General features: G+C 47.5%; 1 long non-coding RNA gene across 2 annotated transcripts in view; it reads left to right on the top strand.

Annotated features, from left to right (window-relative positions):
* LOC113946694 overlaps positions 1-17625 on the top strand; it is a 76046-nt gene that overhangs the window by 1607 nt on the left and 56814 nt on the right. Inside the window, exons 1-2 of one of the 2 annotated variants that reach the window (XR_003527518.1) lie at positions 9152-10235; positions 16578-16634. This is a non-coding gene — a long non-coding RNA (uncharacterized LOC113946694). Of the gene's footprint in view, positions 1-9151; positions 10236-16577; positions 16635-17625 lie in introns of those variants that run through there. The other variant, XR_003527519.1, reaches the window with a different exon arrangement.

Genomic DNA, 17625 nt, shown 5'->3' with positions numbered 1-17625 from the left:
TGCCTCAGAAGAGTGAGGTGGCTCTGGAAGTCAAAGACATGGCAGTTGGTGCAGAAAATCAAAAGTGATGTGGTTTTGAGGCAGCTTTTCAATTCTCGCTTGCTCATAGAGTATTTTCATCCTCTGCCATGAAAGGCAGATCTATCTGGAACATGCTGGAGGTTACAAAGTGCTCATGTCTTAATCATAGAATGGTTTGGGTTGGAAGGGACCTTAAAGACCATCTAGTTCCAATCACCCTGCTATGGGCAGGGACACCATCTACTAGACCATATTGCTCAAGAACCTATCCAATGTGGCCTTGAACATATCCAACACTTAATTATCCTGCCTACTACACCATTGGTCCATCTCCCTTGCAGAAATATGGGGATCTTGAGTTCATTTGGCCTTGAATCACCTCTATAGCCACCTGTTCAACCCTCATGTGTCATTCACCTGTCCAACTCAGAAAACATGGAGACCTCCTGTGTTTTATGCTGATGAATCTTGATGGAGATGTCATTGGGGTCATCTGATTAGTGAGGCTGCAGGAGGTGAAACACCACGGGGCAGTGCTACTCACTTGTATCCTCCACAGAACATTACAACAGCTGGAGTCCATCCCTTCAGAGTGCTGTTTTGAGGTTTCTGAGGTTTGTGCTTCATCTTTTTTCTTTTCTCTGCTCCTCACCCCAACACCCAAATTGTTGACTGATCAGGATATCTGAATGTTTTGAAATGCCACCAGGTTTAAACAGCTTCAGGAGCTCCTCGCTTGCCACTTCAAGAAAGCAATCTGTGGCAGGATGACTCTTGGTAATGAGCTTTCATTAACTCCTTTCACTTCCCCTTCTCTGGGAGCTTCTGAGGTCCTACACATGGTCTTCTCAGTACAAACTCTCTTTAACCCAGATATTCTCACATCCACTTCACCTATGAGTCACTGCACTTTCTAGTCTACAATTACATTTGCATAGCTTGTGCAATAGAGGGAATTCTCCAGCTTGCACACTGCTCATCTACCTTGTTGCAGCTTTCCAGATGCTGTGTCTTTTCATGTCAGGTTTAGAAGGATTCTCTGTGTTGAAAGAGCTAACCACTCTCTCTTTTTCTGCCCTTTCTCTCTACTACCATCTCCTCCTAGTCCAACAATGAACAGGACTGCATTAACGCAGAATCTTGCCCTGAAAGTGCTTATCTTGGTTTAGATACTTGTGCTGAAGGATATTCCCTATTAAGACTCCTCCTGCTTTGTATGTTCTTCTGCTACTCTTGATTTTCTAGTGCTAAGCATCCTGTGATGCAACTTACCTCAAGGAGGCTGCATAAGCTAATTGTGAAGTGGTTTTATTCAAGATGGTGGTAGCTTATGTCACAATGCAGCATATTAAATGTCAGGTGGACAGCCATACAGAGGAAAATCCTGTATTTCTTCTCATTGTACTTCTCCAGATTGTCTTGCCAATAATTACATAGTACTACTAGAGACCTAGATACAGTCTTCATCACAGTAAATGGCAATGAAAGTAGTTCTTTCTTATGAAAAACCTTCAGAGAGGCAACCACACACCACCTTATAAACTCCAGATATAAGAAGTAAAACTCTTTCTTCTACTAAACTATGTACATAGTATAAGGACTGGACAAAAAGTCAATGCTGGTGAGTTTATTGCTTGGACTCACATTTAGTTTATAGGAAAATGAGGAAAAGGCCACAAGTCCACAAACTTTCTGGCAGAAGAATTACTGTCTCTCAATTTCATTGCAGACCTCTCTGAAAGGCACTCCAAAATTCATTGACACCCATGTGCAGTCTCACTACCAGGTTAGTTCACCTCCACTTTCTCAGTTGAAAAACTAATATCAATCCAAGGTGAGTGGCTTCACTCTTTCACATACTCATTGGAGTATTTTTGATATTCCATGGCATTTTTGCCCTCAAAACACCAGGATCACAAATTAGATTGAAAGATTGTCTCAACCCTGATATTTGCAATGCATTCTTGCAAATTCTTCTTGTATAGTAGCTTCAGTTTCTCCTGCTTTTCAACCTTAGGCACGAGCTTCCTATTGACTCCCACCGTGAGTGTGAGGCCATGCACCTTGCTCTAGCTGCTTGTCACTTTACGCTCCTCTTTGAACTACCCAAGATCTCCTTCCTATCAATTTGTCACTTGCTGTGATCTTACCAAAATTATCTACATAATATTATTTATGTTATAAATAACATAATATTTCTATAAATTATATAATTTATAATATAGCAATATTTCTGCAAAAGATAGCTATTCCAAAATAAAAAACCGTGCTGGGGCACAAGTAATTTTCCTCCGTTTTTCATGGGACTCTCTTCTGTGCCCTTCCATTTGAATTGTAACCTCATGGGGCAGTTACTGATGTTCATTCTCTGGTACAGTACCCACCAGGTCATGCATAGACAGTAGGCAACAATTACATCATCTGCCATTATTTTTCTTTTTTCTCCCCCCTAAATAAGGATCCAACTTCATTTTAATGCCCCAACCTATGTTTTCAAGTGTTAGCTCCGGGCTGGAATGTTCCTTTTGGTTACTTTTTGATTCTTTGTTTGCACAGCATCCCATAGGATGGGAGCTTAATCTGAGATTGCCAACACGTGATAATGAGGCTCACTTTTGAAAGTTTAACTTGTGACATGTTGCTAATGTAAGGATCAGTCAACTGATACAATATTAAAGTTAAAAAAACCCCCAGATTTCTAAATTTAGCTAAATACTCATTGTCAATTTTGAACAACAACTCAGGATAGCTTTTATATGCAAACCTTGAACTACACAGAAAATCATTACATGGAATGTAATTCAGACTTTGTATCTCTGTTCATATAGTCCTGCAATAATTGCAATTACTGCAAAAGCAGCACAAAACAATGATCTCTGAGGGATTTGAAGAAGCATATGGGTTTCATCCCCTGGCTCCACGGCAGGCGTTTATAGCAATATGATGATAGCCTGCATTTCTCTGTTGCTCATCTGTGGATCTCCAGATATTCTACTAATATTCTGTAAGTTGTGTATGGTACTTCTCCATCCAGTTCACATCGTGAGCTGGGTAAGTATTAATACAAACGTCCTGTCATTAAAAGAATGTACATGTAGCCACAACAAGGACCAGGGACACAGCTGCTACCCATCCTCTGCTTTGGAGGGCCCACTGATGAGGGAACAAAATGGAGAAAACCACTGTGGTTCCTCTGTACACGTTTGGCCATATATTGGCTGATGGTAGTGGTGTGATTAGATGTATGCACTGCAGCAGTGTTTCTGAGGACTTTCTAAATGGTCTGTACTCTTCCAAATATTGAAGTGTGTCCTTCTTCCTGTGAATTTCATGGCATGCCTTGTCTTCTCAGTGACAACTGTTGGTCCAGCAGCTGTCACAGTTTCCCCTAGGGGAACCAAAGCATGCCTTAACAGTAAAAATCTGTAGATGCTTCCACTCCTATGCCCAGTCACATGAATTACCTCCTCCTGATTCGTGACCAAATAACATCATGTACCAATAGTCATTTATTTGGCAAAGTAAAAGAATACGAAGTATCGCTTGTTTCTGCAATTCAGCATCTGGGAAAGTAAAAGCCATTGGTGCTTGCCCAGCTGGTCCTCCCGGGACTTCCACAAGTTTTGTACACACTGATGGTTTGCCAGTCACAGTAAGGAAACCAGTGGCTTACTTTGTAAACTGTATATAGAAAAGACAGCTTGGATCCAAGCAGAAACAGCTTGGATCTTGGTGCCGTTTATAGGGCTGAACTTGCTATTAGCATACAGTGCATAAATGTTAGCTGGTGATAAAAATAGGTGTTTGGACAAAAAATCATACGTGATCTAGATCTTTTATCCATTCATGTTTTAACTTTCTTTCATGTTATTGGAAACTACCACGTTTCTGCTTTACCGAACATGGGTTTCTGGAATTTCAGACTTTAGATAAAAGAGATATTTGGGCTTTTAGTAGGAATTCCAGAACTACTGAATGGTGTGAATTTGGACCTCAAAAGGTAAGTAGAGAAGTGACTGATGAAATTTCTATCCTGTCCTTGTTTGAATATGCATTACATTTTCTAGCTGAGTAACACTTCTATGTTGTAATTTTTGATAGCCAGATTGAACTACATTCTAAGGAAGAACAAATCAGAGGCAACAAATTAGGAAAGGACAGTGTTACAGCAGCATCAGAGGCCAGGATAAGAGCTCACAAGGCCATGTCTTCATAACCCTAGACATCTCACCTTGTCTTCCACCTCACCATCTATGAAATGTAGCTAAATGAATGTATTTTCTTTTTCCCACTCCACTTCTTCTGCCCTGAGAGAATCTGATTTTTTTCTTTAATTATATCCTTTGGCTTCATGGTTTATCTCAGTAAATAAATACTTCCTAAATTACTTAAAAATCACCCCACTCCATATCCCATTCTCTCCCACTGACTATAATACTGGCTAGCTTGAGGTAAAGACTGACACAGATTTTTAGCATTTCTTCATCACTGCTTTCTCTTATTTTCTATGAGTACAACTTCCTGTATAATGTACCTTTAGGTGTTTTTTTATCCTTTTATTCTTGTTTATAACTCTTTCTTTAAGGTATTTGCCAGATATGTATGCACATTATATTAAAGGTCATGGGTCTTATTCATTGAAAGTTCCATTTTAAAGGCTAATGAAAATCAAATCTTAGTGCAAAGGCTCATCAAATTCTTAGCAGGATTCCTCAAAGGTTGTGCTTCTTGTATCTGAAGTATGATGCCTATTCACTGTATTTCTTCCATAGGTTCAACTTTCATTAAGAAGTGGTATGATTTTCTTTTGATATCATCCTCAATATTGAGACCTTAGTATTCTTTTCCACCAGGTTCATTATGCTAATGCTTCTCTTCTTTTCATCCCTGTTACACAGAAGTATGTCTCTAGGGCCTGGTTTTGCAGCCATTGGAGGAAAATCCAGTTTCTATCCCTTTACATGTTATAGCAGCAATATATATCTCTAATGTAAACAGAAAAGCTAATGAAAACAAACTAACCCAGGTATAGTGGCATTTCAACCCAAAACTGTTCAAAGTGTTTATTAATGCAATTTGTGTGTGATGATACTACCATGAGTTGTCTATTTTATTGGTGTCCTGGTATATGCATCCAGGTTCTCATAAAATTCCGTAAATTGAAGTCTTAATAAGTCCTCGATCTTCTGACAAAGGTGAGATTTTCTTTACTAACATACTGCAGTTTCTCATTCTGATGTTGGAAGTAAAACATTCTTTTCCTCTTTGTGCTTCCTTGCATGCTCTGATCTCTGATTATTTATAATATAACAATATTATAAAGTCTTCTTACTGATGACTTTTATTCATTATCTCAATGCTATAGATACCTTCAAGAACATCCTGGTTAGGTAAGTGGGTATTGTCTTATCTTCATTTTATGGGTAGATATACCAAGTATAAAGCGATGGGCACTTCACCTGAAATAGGAGGAGAACCTCAAAATTTTTCAAGGAAAAAGCCTTTCCATGAGAAATTTCAGATCAACACTTGTTGTAGCAATTTTGTAATTAGAAGGAAATATCTAGATCCTAATCCTCAGCTTTAACTAGCAATTACTCTTCTTCAGATCCTTTCACTAGCTTATACTCTGTCACCTATAATAACCAGCAGATTGTTGAATAGATATTGCTTTAATTTATTTCCATTTCAATGTGACTGTGCTTTCCTCTGGATTATGTATTTTCCTGTAACATGAATTAACTGATATAAGTTATTGATTGACCTGATACAAGGTGAATTTTATTCAAAAAGATAAGGGGGTTTTGTGAGTTCCTAGTATATCTTGGTGACGCTTCACTCTGTTTCTGGTTATCTTCTGTTCTCCTTGTGTTTGGAACATATCAAGTGTCATTCAGCTTCTTGAGTAAACGAGGCCAAGAGCAGACTCAAACTGTTTGTGGAAGTAAGACTGGGTTAGGAGAGTATTTTATAGCAATTATATTAATGAATGGCTCACAGGTCAGCTGGACTCCAAAGTTCTGAGGAGGTAACTCTCAAACTACAGCAGACCCAAAATGAGAAAGAGATGGTGCCTCGAACTTGCTGGAAGGGAAATTTCCAAGGGAGAGGACAGTTCCACATATATGGATCATACATGTTACAGCAGCCCTTTTGGTGTCTTCTGTAGCTATAGGTGATGCTGACGGGGACTCCACTGCTTCAGTCAGTATTGGGTATCACTTTTCAGTAGAGGAAAAAATACAGGATCCGTTGCTTTCATTAAGACTTCATTGGTAGGAAAGCTTAATTGTTTGGAAACAAGGAGATGGCTGATAACTAAAATATCAACATAGAAGATAAATTTTCTTTTTAGTGCTTCTAATGATCAGGAGAAGTGGAAACTGCTGTTTGGTACATGATCAACTGCCAAACATACTTTTCAGTTTGGATGGTTTCCATTTCTTTTTTTTTTTTTTTAAGCCAGAGATTTTCTGGGCACTGGACTTCACTTTGACCAAGCCTTTAGCAGCAGACAGGTGAGACAGGAGGTGGTTCTGCTGAGGTGGAGATGATGTATTGGGCTGGAGAAGCAGGGGACACCAAAGAGGAAGGCAGGCTGGTTTTGTGGAATTGAAGCTGAAAGATGGTACTACACCTTCCAGAAGAACATGTTGCACCCTTTGGTAGAAAGATCTATTTCTTTTACTAAGTTTAGAGATCTTACGGGAAAAGAAACCACACAACACAAAAAACCCACAAAACAAAATAAAAAATCCCACATGTGACTGCAAGGAGCTGTTCAGGATGGGAAGCAGGGAGGGAATTCCAGGCATCTTTGTGGCTAGGGAGGGTCTCAGACCCAGGAGCTGCAAGGCTTGCCAGCATGCCTGCTCCTGACCTGTCACAGAGATCATCCATTGTACACAACCAGGCTGATACCTTTTCTTTCTAATAGAGAAAAAGTAAAGCTAAACAGCTTTCCTCTGTTCACATTCACAGAGAACTACAGAGAAATGCAAAGCATTTGGTGTATGTCTGGGAGGGAAGAGAGTAGATGACCATCCCTTCCTTCCACAGTGGACTGTGGGTTATTTGAAAGCTCTCAGGTCTGAGTGACAGAAGATAGTTTAGGTGTGCACACCTCCATCCTTAAACTCCTGTGTCACCTAATGATTTTAGTAATACAGGATGAGCTTCATTGCAGTTCCTCAAAGAAGGTATGTTGTGTGACTGGCTCTTCGTCTGGGGTCTTTAGGTGCTTTGACCTATCCTTGGTACGAGGTCTTTCCCCACTGTGGTATTCCTCCACATCCTTCTAGTGTCTGGGCTGCTACTGCTGTAAAGGTCAGCTTTCCAGATGTATATGGTGAAAAAATGATTTAGGCTGGGTTTTCATTCTAGGTCTGAAGCACAACATCTTTCCCAGTCCTGGGAAGATTGATTTGTGGCTGGTGTGCCAGAGATATGCGAATGAAAATGGATCTGCCCACTTCTACCAAAGTGTGTGTGTAGCCCTTTTAAAATGCCTAATCTATTTCCCCAAGCCTGACAGTGCTTATGATGTGATCTCATAAAGGTGTGTGATGTCCCCCTCCCTGAGTCCTGTTCTATCAGTACCAGTAGTTGGCAACAGCATTGTCTGGCTAAGAGACAGAGGAGGAGACAGCCTTACCTCATTGATTGCAGTTTATTGACATTAGGAAATTCATTGTCTGCAAAAGAAGTTGATAATAATTAAGTGAGTTAATAAATAAGGAATGTGTGTGTACAGATTAGACAGTAAATAACTTACTGTCTTCTTGATTGCCCCAGAAATTTGCTTCTCTCTTCATGCAAGGTGTGAAAAGAGGGTGATGGTGGGCAGAGCATGGTAGGGTATTCTTACCTGGGGAAGACCGTCCCATAAGCCTGGGCTTTCCCTCGGGTGCTGGCATGTGTGTCTGAGTCTGTCCCCGGGGGTGGGGAGGTTGTTTAATGCTTTTAGTGCCATTTTCCAACAAATGAGAGATGTGTTTAAAAATAGCAACAACCCTTTATGCTTGACTTTTTTTAGTCATTTTAAGAAAGAGCTGCATCCCTTTGGCTGGGAGACGGGAAGACGACCTGATCTTCAAGGTCCTCATTAGCTCCTCTGGGACTGTGGAGGGACTCCTGGTGCCCTCTCCTCCCCTGGCTGCATGTGTTAATTGACCCCTCTTCGCACACTTGGTGGCAAGAGAGGTCGTTTCAGAGATGTGTTTTGCTTAATGGGAGCAGGGAAAGGTGTGGTGCCTAAAGGGAATACCTCTCTTGGCCAGATAAACCCCGCAATTGTCAGTAAGACAATTCTCTTTTGTCTGGCTGCTATTGATGCCTGGGTTTGGGGCAGGGGGCTCGGGGGGGGTGTGAGTGTGTCTGTGTGTGCCACACTGCAAGCTCAGGTTTAGCCATCTGCGTACAGACTATAGCAGCATTATAATTTTTAATTGCAATTTCATTTGATATTCTCTCCCTTTCCCCCACCCTTTTCCCTCTCTCTGTATAATCTGGATCATTGCTCTCTGTAGCTGATTCCGTGGGAGACCAAGCAGAGTGCGTGGGTGCAGAATATAGAAAGCCAGAGCCATAGAATCTGTTATTTGCGTCATTCTAGGAGACGGGGCTGTTTGCCTGACAAATATACAGAATTAATCCTGGTTTTATCAATATCTGTCTTTTGCTACAGTAGCCAAATACAAGTGTAAGGTGGTAGGGGGACTTGCTGCTGCTGTTGTTGGTCTCTTGTGGGGAGGGGTAGTGCGGGGGGGTGACAGGGGAAAAGAGGAGGTAAGGATGCTAAAATATATTTAGCTCCCCCGTGCTGTTTGCCTTACAAATATTCAGAAAACAGACTTATGTTTCCAAATTGCTTTTTGTTAAAATTGGTAACCACGAGAAGGGAGATGGGGGGCGGGGGGGGGGGCGGGGCGGGGGGTAATGTTCTTGCAAGGTCTGGCTATGCAGATTGCTCTCCCTGCCTGTGCTTCTGCATGGGATATGTGTGTGTGTTTTTAAGAAATATCTCCCTGTCCCCAGCGCATATTCCCTCCTCCCCACCCCCCACCCCAAACACACATATGAACACCCATCAGGATTTTTGTGCAACTGTACAGAGCGCTGCACTACACAAAATATGGGGCTTGCTAATTAACTCTTTTCCTCGAATTGAAGTGCCTTACTGCAAGCACAAAGCTCCAAGCACAGACATCTTTTATGATGAACTAGAGCCTCTGAAGAGGAGAATCTGAACGTGACGTCAATAGCTGATAACTGACGCAGCCTTGCAAAGGAGTCTCAGGCTGGCTCCTTGCAGCCTGCAAGCCCTAATGATTCTATTTTTTCCCCAGTCCCCCCTCGTAGTGAATTACTAGAACGCAAACACACACACCCCTTTTTTTTCATATATGTATTTATAGATCCTTTATTCTCCAAACAAAGGATTTTTTAAGGGGGGGAAAGGCACTGGGTGGGGAGGGGAGAATTTTATAAAAAACAACCTTTCTTCGTGCTGGGTGCAATTCAGTACATGAAACCACCTCTATCTCTCGGCAAAGCAAACATCCCTGCCTGAAATCCACATTTGTGCACGATGGCAAACTGGTGCATGGTGGTTGTGTTTTTTCCAAAGCCCACTTTATAAAGACTCCGGAGGAAGACAGACACAATAATGATTGCAAGGCAACAGGCAGAGAGGCACAGAGACAGACTCAATACAACTGTGGATTAGGGGGTTGTGCAATAGGACAGCATGGAAGGCGGTCAGTTTGGGTCGTTTGGTGTGGATTTTGTTTGTTTGTTTTTGTTGTGTGGTGGTTTTTTTCCTCTGCAATGATACACCTAAAGCAAATGTGGATGGTGTTGCAGAAAGAAGCTAGGGTAGGGGGGTGCGTGGTTGGGGGTTGTTGTGTTGTAGGGGGGCAGACTTAATGCACATTTAATGTTTTGGATGTAGCGTTCCAGCGAAATGCCTTTGTGTGTAGATTTTTTTCCCCAGTACCTGCTAAAAATAGCATCAGGGTTTTGATCGCGTTCCAGAAATAGACAGAGGGTTGCACTTGTATAAAAAGCGAGCGCGGGTGGAAGAAAACCTGGACATCACCGCAGTATTTTTTTTCCAACTCCTGTCTGGAAATTAATTGTTGGATTCCCCCCCTCCCTTTCCTCGCCCCCTCCCCCTCCCCCCTCCCTCCCCTAACCGAGGAGTTCCCGTTTGGGTAAGTAGTGATCTTTCCTGTGCATGGTGCAGAGAGTGGCTGTGAGTCTTGTCTTTATTTTATGCATGCCTGGATTCGTTTTTTCCTTCCTTTCTACTTTTCCTCTAAAGCGATAGGGGTATACTCCTCTACATAATGAATTTGGTGCATGCCCGGAGCCCAGACACGGGGAATTCTTGCAGAAAGGGGAATCACCCTGTCGGTAAATCTCTGAATCAATAGCGAGCTGCAACTCTCTCTCTCTCTCTGTCGGCGCTGTTGAGCCCCTCTCCCCGCCCGCCCCCCCCCCTCTATTTTCGCCTTCCAAGGGGGGAGAGGCAGGGGCCGGCGGCGGGGCCGGGGGCGCGGGCCGGGCGCTCCCCGCAGGGCGGCCTCCCGGAGCTGTCCGCGCCCCGGTGCTGAACCCGCCGCCGCGGGCGGGGGTCGGTGCCGGCCCCGCTGCCGCCGGGCGGGGGCCGCGCAGCGCCGCCGGCAGCGCCGCTCCCGCGGAGGCTTCCCCGCCGCCGCTCCTCCGCCCGGCGCCGCCTGCCCTTCCCGCCCGTGTGTTTGAAAGAGCCTCTACCTGATGATGGTGCTCCGCAAAATAAGAGGCTATAGGTTGCTTTATTTGGACTCACCCCTTCTCCTCCCACCTCATTTTTCCCCCCTAAGTGCTCACACTTTCTGCTGATCGTGTGTGTGCGAGCGTCTGTTTTTATTATTGCCCGTCCTTCGCGTCCTTAGTCATATCCTCACCAGAGGAGTTGGTGGAATGACTGAATTAGAGGCGAAGTAGTGGAGGATTGTTGTGGTGTGTACGGAGTAGCTGTGCAGGGTTACCTCGGTGCTGCAACAACCCGTCATCCCCTCACCGCTTCTGGGAGCCGGGGAAGTTCTCGCTAGGCTACGAGCATGCAGGTTCGCAGGCATTCCGGCTAGCAAAGACATGTCATCAGATTGCATTAAAAGAGACACGGAAACACCGTCCGGCGCTCACATGCACCGCCGCGTTATCCCGGACAACGGTATCCCCTCCGAAACCGCCGTGGAAGGGGGCTTAGCTGCAGCCTCAGACCTGCAAAGGGTGGAAAACGCACGAGGCAGACAATAGATAAGGAAGCAGCTTCCCCCGGAGCACGTTTAGCCATAGCCTCACAGTAAAAGCAAGCTTAGAAAATGGTGCACCTACCACACAAAGCCCAGCAACAATTGCGGATCCTGCAGACAATGGCATGATGCAGCCATGAACATCAGTATAGCACAGCACACTGGGCTGGGGTGAGAGCACCTCCTGGCCAAGACTGCATGCAATGGCTCTAATCTAGGCATACAAAAGACATCATTTCTTGCAATTAATCAAATACCAGAGCCTGAATTCACAGCACGGCACTCCACCCACGGCTCCCCTTAATGTCTAAACCGTCCCTTCCCCGAGCTTGCGTGGTCGTATTTACAAGCAGACCCGATATCTATTTTGTTTGTTTGTTTTTTTAAAGAAAAAAAAAAACAAACCCTTACAACACGTGTAGCCAATCATTGCAACTCTTAATATATCTCTACAAAACAGGCATTAGAAACAAGAAATGCCCTCCTTTCTCGCCCCCTCCCTCGCCTTCCCAGTCCTCCCCTCCTAGATCGTTGCCTCACTTGACACAATGCATAAGATTACCCTTAACTGGATCCTATTAAATAATTCAATGGTGGCGGTGTAATTTTGGTTGGAAACTGCACGGATTTCCAAGTCGTGACTGTAAAAGTGAGTAATGTGCTCTGGCTGCGTCATGGCTCCAGTCACAGATGGTTCCAAACTGAGGAGAAATCGTGACTTCGACTTGAGACGTCCCCTCTCCATGAAAAGACCATCCAATCACAACGGCGTCGGGGGGCAGCCGGACTCCGCGGAGCTCGCTTTCTCCTTGCTCTCCCGTCCGTGTGTGTGCGTGTGTGTGCCCGTGTGTGTGTCCGTGTGCCCGTGCCTGCGCGCGTGTGTGTATAAAATCCTCAACAAGTTGCAGAAGGGGTAGGGAGAGGAGGGGTTAATCCCGGGGAATCTTCTGCACCTAGTGAGATCGTGACCCTCCCACACAGTACAGTAACTTATATACACACCTGGAGGAAGGGACGCTTTGCTTTTGGGCTTTCAAAAAAAAAAAACCAAAAAACCAAACCACCAAAAAACACCAAAACACTGTTGGTGATGGTTGCACCCTGCGCGGGACTCCCCGGAGCGGCCAGGGACGCGCCCCGCCAGGTAAGTGCTGGGGGTTTTCAAACTTCTGCCTGCGCTGCCCCGGCTGCACTGTCTGTCCTGCCGCGCTCCGCTCCTCTCGGCCGCGCCGCTGCCGCTGGGCTCGCCGGGGGCTCGGGGCGTCGTTCCACCCGGCGGGCGGGAGCGTCGGGAAGGAGCCGCTGCCGTGCGGGATGGAACGCGCGCGGGGGCGTCACGCGTGGGTTTCCCGCGCCGCTCGCGCGGGACCCTTTGCCGCCGCGGGGCAGTGGTGGACCTGCAAGTTCTGGAGTTTGGGCCGGGACGCGAGTCTTCTCGGTCCCACGCGAGTATCTGCCCCGACTCGTACGGGATCCCGGCGGGCGGGCGGGCCTCGACGCGGACCTGTGTTTGCCTTCCTCCCGTTGCCGCCGGGCACTGGCGGGGCCTCTGGTTCCCCGCGGGCTTTCAGGAGAAGACCTCTGGAGTTCACTGACATGTCCTGGAAACTTTTAGCAAGCGGGTGTCCTCGCCGGGGGCGGTGATGGGTGGCTCAGCGCCCAGGACGGAACTAAGGAGCGGAGGGGAGGGGACGTCCCGCGTCCCCCGCCGTCCACGACAGGGTCGCCTCTCGGGTCTGACTGGCTCCCCGCGCTGAGGCGGGAGAGATATGGAAGAAGGCAGCGGCAGGTCCCCCGTGTCCCCAGCTGCCCGCCGCGAGGTGGCGGGCGGCCCGGGGCGCCCCCGCCGAGGGGAGCAGCGGCTCTGCGCCCTGGGCCCCCCGTGGTGGGGCTGATCTTTAGCTTAACTGCGCCCCTTTGGCAGAGGATTCCCGGAGAGGGGCTTGGGGAGTGGCAGAGGCGAGAAGGGGTCTGGGCTGGGCTGGCCCGGTCGCGCTGTCGGACGTGCTCTTGTCGTGGATTTGGTGACTAATTGAACATAGAGAGGGCTTTTTTCCCCCCTCTTTTTTCTTTTTTTCCCTTCCTCCTTCCTTCCATCCATCCATCCTCCCGCTCTCCTCTCCTCTCCTCTCCCCCTTTCGGGAGGAAAAAAAAAAAAAAAAAAAAAAAAAAAAAAAAAAAAAAGCCGAGCGAGGCAGTGTGAGGCGCCCGCTGATTGGTGGGTGACGATTTTAGCCCTCACCAATGAGCGGCCCTCCTGCTCTCTATTTATTTAGCGCTCAGGGGGGAGAGTTTTCTCTTTACGCAGCGCCCGTGCCCAGCGCCGGAGCCTCCGCGCGGAGCGGGGCCGCGGACACGCCGCGCTCCCCACGCTCCCGCGGCCCCGCCGCCGGCCCCGGCCCCGCCGCGGGGGGGGTGCGGGGTGATGGGACACCCCCCTTCCCCACCGCCGCCGCCTCTCCCGGCGGGGTCCTGGGTTTCGGAACGGGACTTGGCGGGGATGGGGGTGGGGACCCGGCGTGGCGGGGGATGGCGGAGCCGATCGCCCGTGGGTCCTGTGGATGTTGTGGTGGCAGCCGGATGGATGGATGTAGGAAGCTGCGGGAGACTTTGTCCTTCGCGAATCTTTTTGCGGTCTGGGCTTGCTGTACATAACTACCTACCCGGGAAGCCCTTACCCCAAAAAGCATTCGCGGAGGGCGCATTCGCCGAAGGAGCAGCAGCTGCGATCGCCGAGCCTTGGACTTATCTAGACTCTGTGGGCTTCTATTATTAATTCCTGGCACCTTTCCCCTGTCCCCCCCCCCCCCCCCCCGCCCCCCTCCTGCTGTGAGTGTATATATGTGTCTCTCTAGATATATATGTAGTGAGAGAAATAAACACCCTTTCCCCCCTTTCCTACTCCTCTTGGTCCCCCAAACGTCCAAATATTCCCCGTCGCCTAGTAGCCTAACTTTTTAATCGACTTTTGCCTAAAGGAGGAAATCACACGTTTATTCGGATAACTGTATGATAGTTTTTATTTCATTTATGGAAAAATAAAAATAGAATAAAACTTCTTAAAAGTTCTCCTACCCTAACCTTCCCCCCCCCTCCCCTCCTTTCAGGACATAGCCGTGTTTGAAAAATATGGGTGTCCTAGTTGATCGAGATTAATTCATAAAAAAAATTCTTCGGAGCGATTCATTAAATGCTCTGTAATCGTGAGCCTCGGCTTATTTCGAGATGGGGAGGGTGGGATTTACTGGGATCACCCCATAAATAATAGGGAGGGAGGAGGAGGGGGAGGTGCACGGATCCGCCGCGGTCTGGGGGAGACCCCAGTTAGCAGGAGATGCACCATGGAAGCGCTTGCCAAAGGCGCCTCCCTCCCCCCTGCCCACTTCCAACCTGATTTTAAGCAACTTGCAGTCCGGTGATCTCTCCGATCACTCTTTCCTCAAAAACTAGTGCCCCCGAAAAGGGTAAAAAAGGCAGAATCCGAGGGAAAACCCAGCCGAGGCAATGCTTTTGGAAGAGGTGATTGCAAGCGAGCAAAGCAGCATCAGCACCAGCTCTGTGGTTCTGAAACTGCCTTGTGCATGCACACAGCACTGAGAGCATCTCAGGCAGGAGTTGAGGAAGCTGCATTTTCCCTCTCTTTGCAGTAATTACTAGCCTGGATTCCGTGGGCAAGAAATAAATAGCAAAGAGAAATCCTCCCTGCCTGCCGCCCCCCAAAAGAAGGAGTGATTAAGAGCAGATCTGTCCGTGCAGATCAGCTTCGTGAAAGAGACAAGATCTGAGCAGCAAGTTGGTAGCAGAGTGGCCGCTTGACGCAACACAGGGGCCTATGGTTCACCCGGCTGTAAAATAAAAACGAGGGGGGGGTGTGATCTAATGTCTCAGCTGTTAGAAACTACAAGGGATGTCCCCTCTGCTCCCCCCCCCGGACAGCAGCACGGAGGGAGATTCGTCTGAGAAAGGGCTGATCTTTGCATTTCAGGGAAGCCTGCATAGGAGAGATCGGACGAGGACCACAGACGAGGTTAAGAGTTACTATTTCTCGAGAGATAAAAGAGATTTTGAAGACCTGCTTGCACTTTAGAAAAGAGTAAAAGGCCAGCTAAGGGATAAGTGAGGAAAGAAGGTAAAGAAAAAGCACCTCATTGCTCCCCTCCCTCCTTTCCTTCTTGCTCAGGACACGTAGCTTGATCACTAGCTGGCTTGATGAAAACAAAGGTGGAAGGGTCACAATATCTTCCAAGTAGACTCGCATTTTCATAATTATTTATCCTCTTCTATTTAGAGCAAAAAAAGACATTTGTACTTTCTGGTCGCCAGCAAACGTCTTTACGGGGTTTTTATTCATGTGAGCATAATCTAAAGGGAGAGACAAGGTAGTAGAGGGAACTCGGAAAAAAAAGAAGAGGGAAGTGATAAGAGGGATCAGCCAAGCTAAGGCTAAAAAAGCATCCTGTATGTTCCCTACCTACAGTCGTCCCTCAAGAGGATGGAAACCAGCAGTGATTTGGGGGGGCAGCTCAGGCGCGAGTGGAAATCCGAGCCACGGTGGTGCAGCTCCACGTCTCTTTACCTTGCCAGCCAACTGTTGCTTCCATGCTCAGGGCTGCGGCTGCTGCGGGCGGAGCGGGCGCCGCTCCCTTCTGCTCGGGGGCTGCCCCTGGCCGGGCTCCGCGCCCGCCGCAGCTCCACAGGGCGCCTGTCCCCAGCCGTCCTGCCCCGCTCCGCTCCCTGCCCTGCCCCTCTCCCTGTCCTCGCTCCTCTCAGGTCCCTCTCTGCTGCTGGACACTCACACACGTCGGGCGGTCCGGGCCGATGCCGCCCCTGCCCCGGCCGACCAAGCCCCCACCTCCCGGCAGCCCCTCCGGGCCGTCCCGGGGAAGCCCCGGCCCTTTCCTTCTCCCGTCGGGCCCTCTCCTGGCCCTGCCAAGACGCGTCCCGGGCTGGACTCGCCTCCTCCGACGTGCTGTGCTGGGGCTGGGCCTGGGGCAGCTGCCGGGTCTCCACACCGTGTGTGTGTGTGTGTGTGTGTGTGTGTTTGTGCGTGTGCCTGTGCCTCTGTGTGTGTGTGTGTGTACGCGTGTTTGTCCTCTCGGGTGACACGGATGCCCAGGTGGGGCCGTGAGCCAGTCTCCGCTCCCCTCGAGGCTTCAGGGCAATCCGCAGCCAGGTGAGTCGGGGAGGAGCGGAGACCCCTGCGGGAGCCACCCCCGACCCGAATAACTCTCCTTTTCCCTCTGCCTTTCCCCACAGGTGCGGACGCGCCGTCGAGGCCGGAGACACCGTGGGAGCAGCGAGGGCCGCAGGCAGGTGAGAGCAGCGTCACGACGGGTTTCCCCCACACCCCCGGGGTTACTCACACGGGGCCCTCCCGAAAGCCGGGGAGCCGTCTGAGTTCCCAGCTACTGCCATTTCCTTAGACCCGGTGCTAGTTACAGCCAGGTTTGGCCTAATACAGCCTTAGGCCACAGCTCCTCAGGGATCTCCAGCACTGATAGGGCTTAAGGCAGCACCTGCAGCCCCTGGGTACAGGCTAACACCTCTTATCCACACGGGAGAAAGCCCAGGCTGGTGGAAGGGAGGTCAGGTCATTGAAAGAAGGGGGAAATCCGAGTAAAGTTGATATAAATTATATATAAACAGACCGTCAAAGTGATTTCAAGTGAAACCTGTCGTCGTAAGAAGGTGGGGAAGAAAAAAGTTAATGAGCATTGCCTAGAATCTATTTACTTACCTCATCTTTCTTTCTTCATTTGCTAGTTAACATTCTTCCACTTCATAGTTAAACGCATTGTCCGACATTTGCAGTTCTCGTAGCTTTTTTCTCATAGGTTTTTTTTTTCTTCTTCTTTTTTTTAAATGCACAATCCTTGAGACAGCTAGTACAATTTTCTGCCTACCACTATAGTCATGAGGTAGAAAAATCAAGAGGCAAATTAATTTATAGCACGTATTTTAAAAGCAAAAGGACCCTGCCCCACTAAAACAACCAAAAATATCCTTGTTTGACTCACTTTTAGCCATTGTACCCTGCTCTGTTTCCAGACGTGGCAACTTTGGAGAAAGACGAAATAAATTCCAGTTACAAAATTAAAAGCTTATAGACAAGTAGCTACAGCAAAGTGTTTTTACATTTTTAATTTTATATTCATTTTTTAACTTTTGGATTTTAAATTTAATTTATGAGTAAATGAAATTCATAGGAAGGATTTTTGCAAGAAGTCCATTTTTGTCTTTTCATTTTGGCATCTCATTTCTTGATGGCCGTTATCTGCCCACAAGTAGCGATGGATGATTTACT

This window comes from Corapipo altera, unplaced genomic scaffold (genome assembly GCF_003945725.1).
Source record: "Corapipo altera isolate COAL_440 unplaced genomic scaffold, ASM394572v1 23b, whole genome shotgun sequence".
Classification (NCBI taxonomy): domain Eukaryota; kingdom Metazoa; phylum Chordata; class Aves; order Passeriformes; family Pipridae; genus Corapipo; species Corapipo altera.
This window is presented reverse-complemented; position numbering and strand designations above follow the sequence as displayed.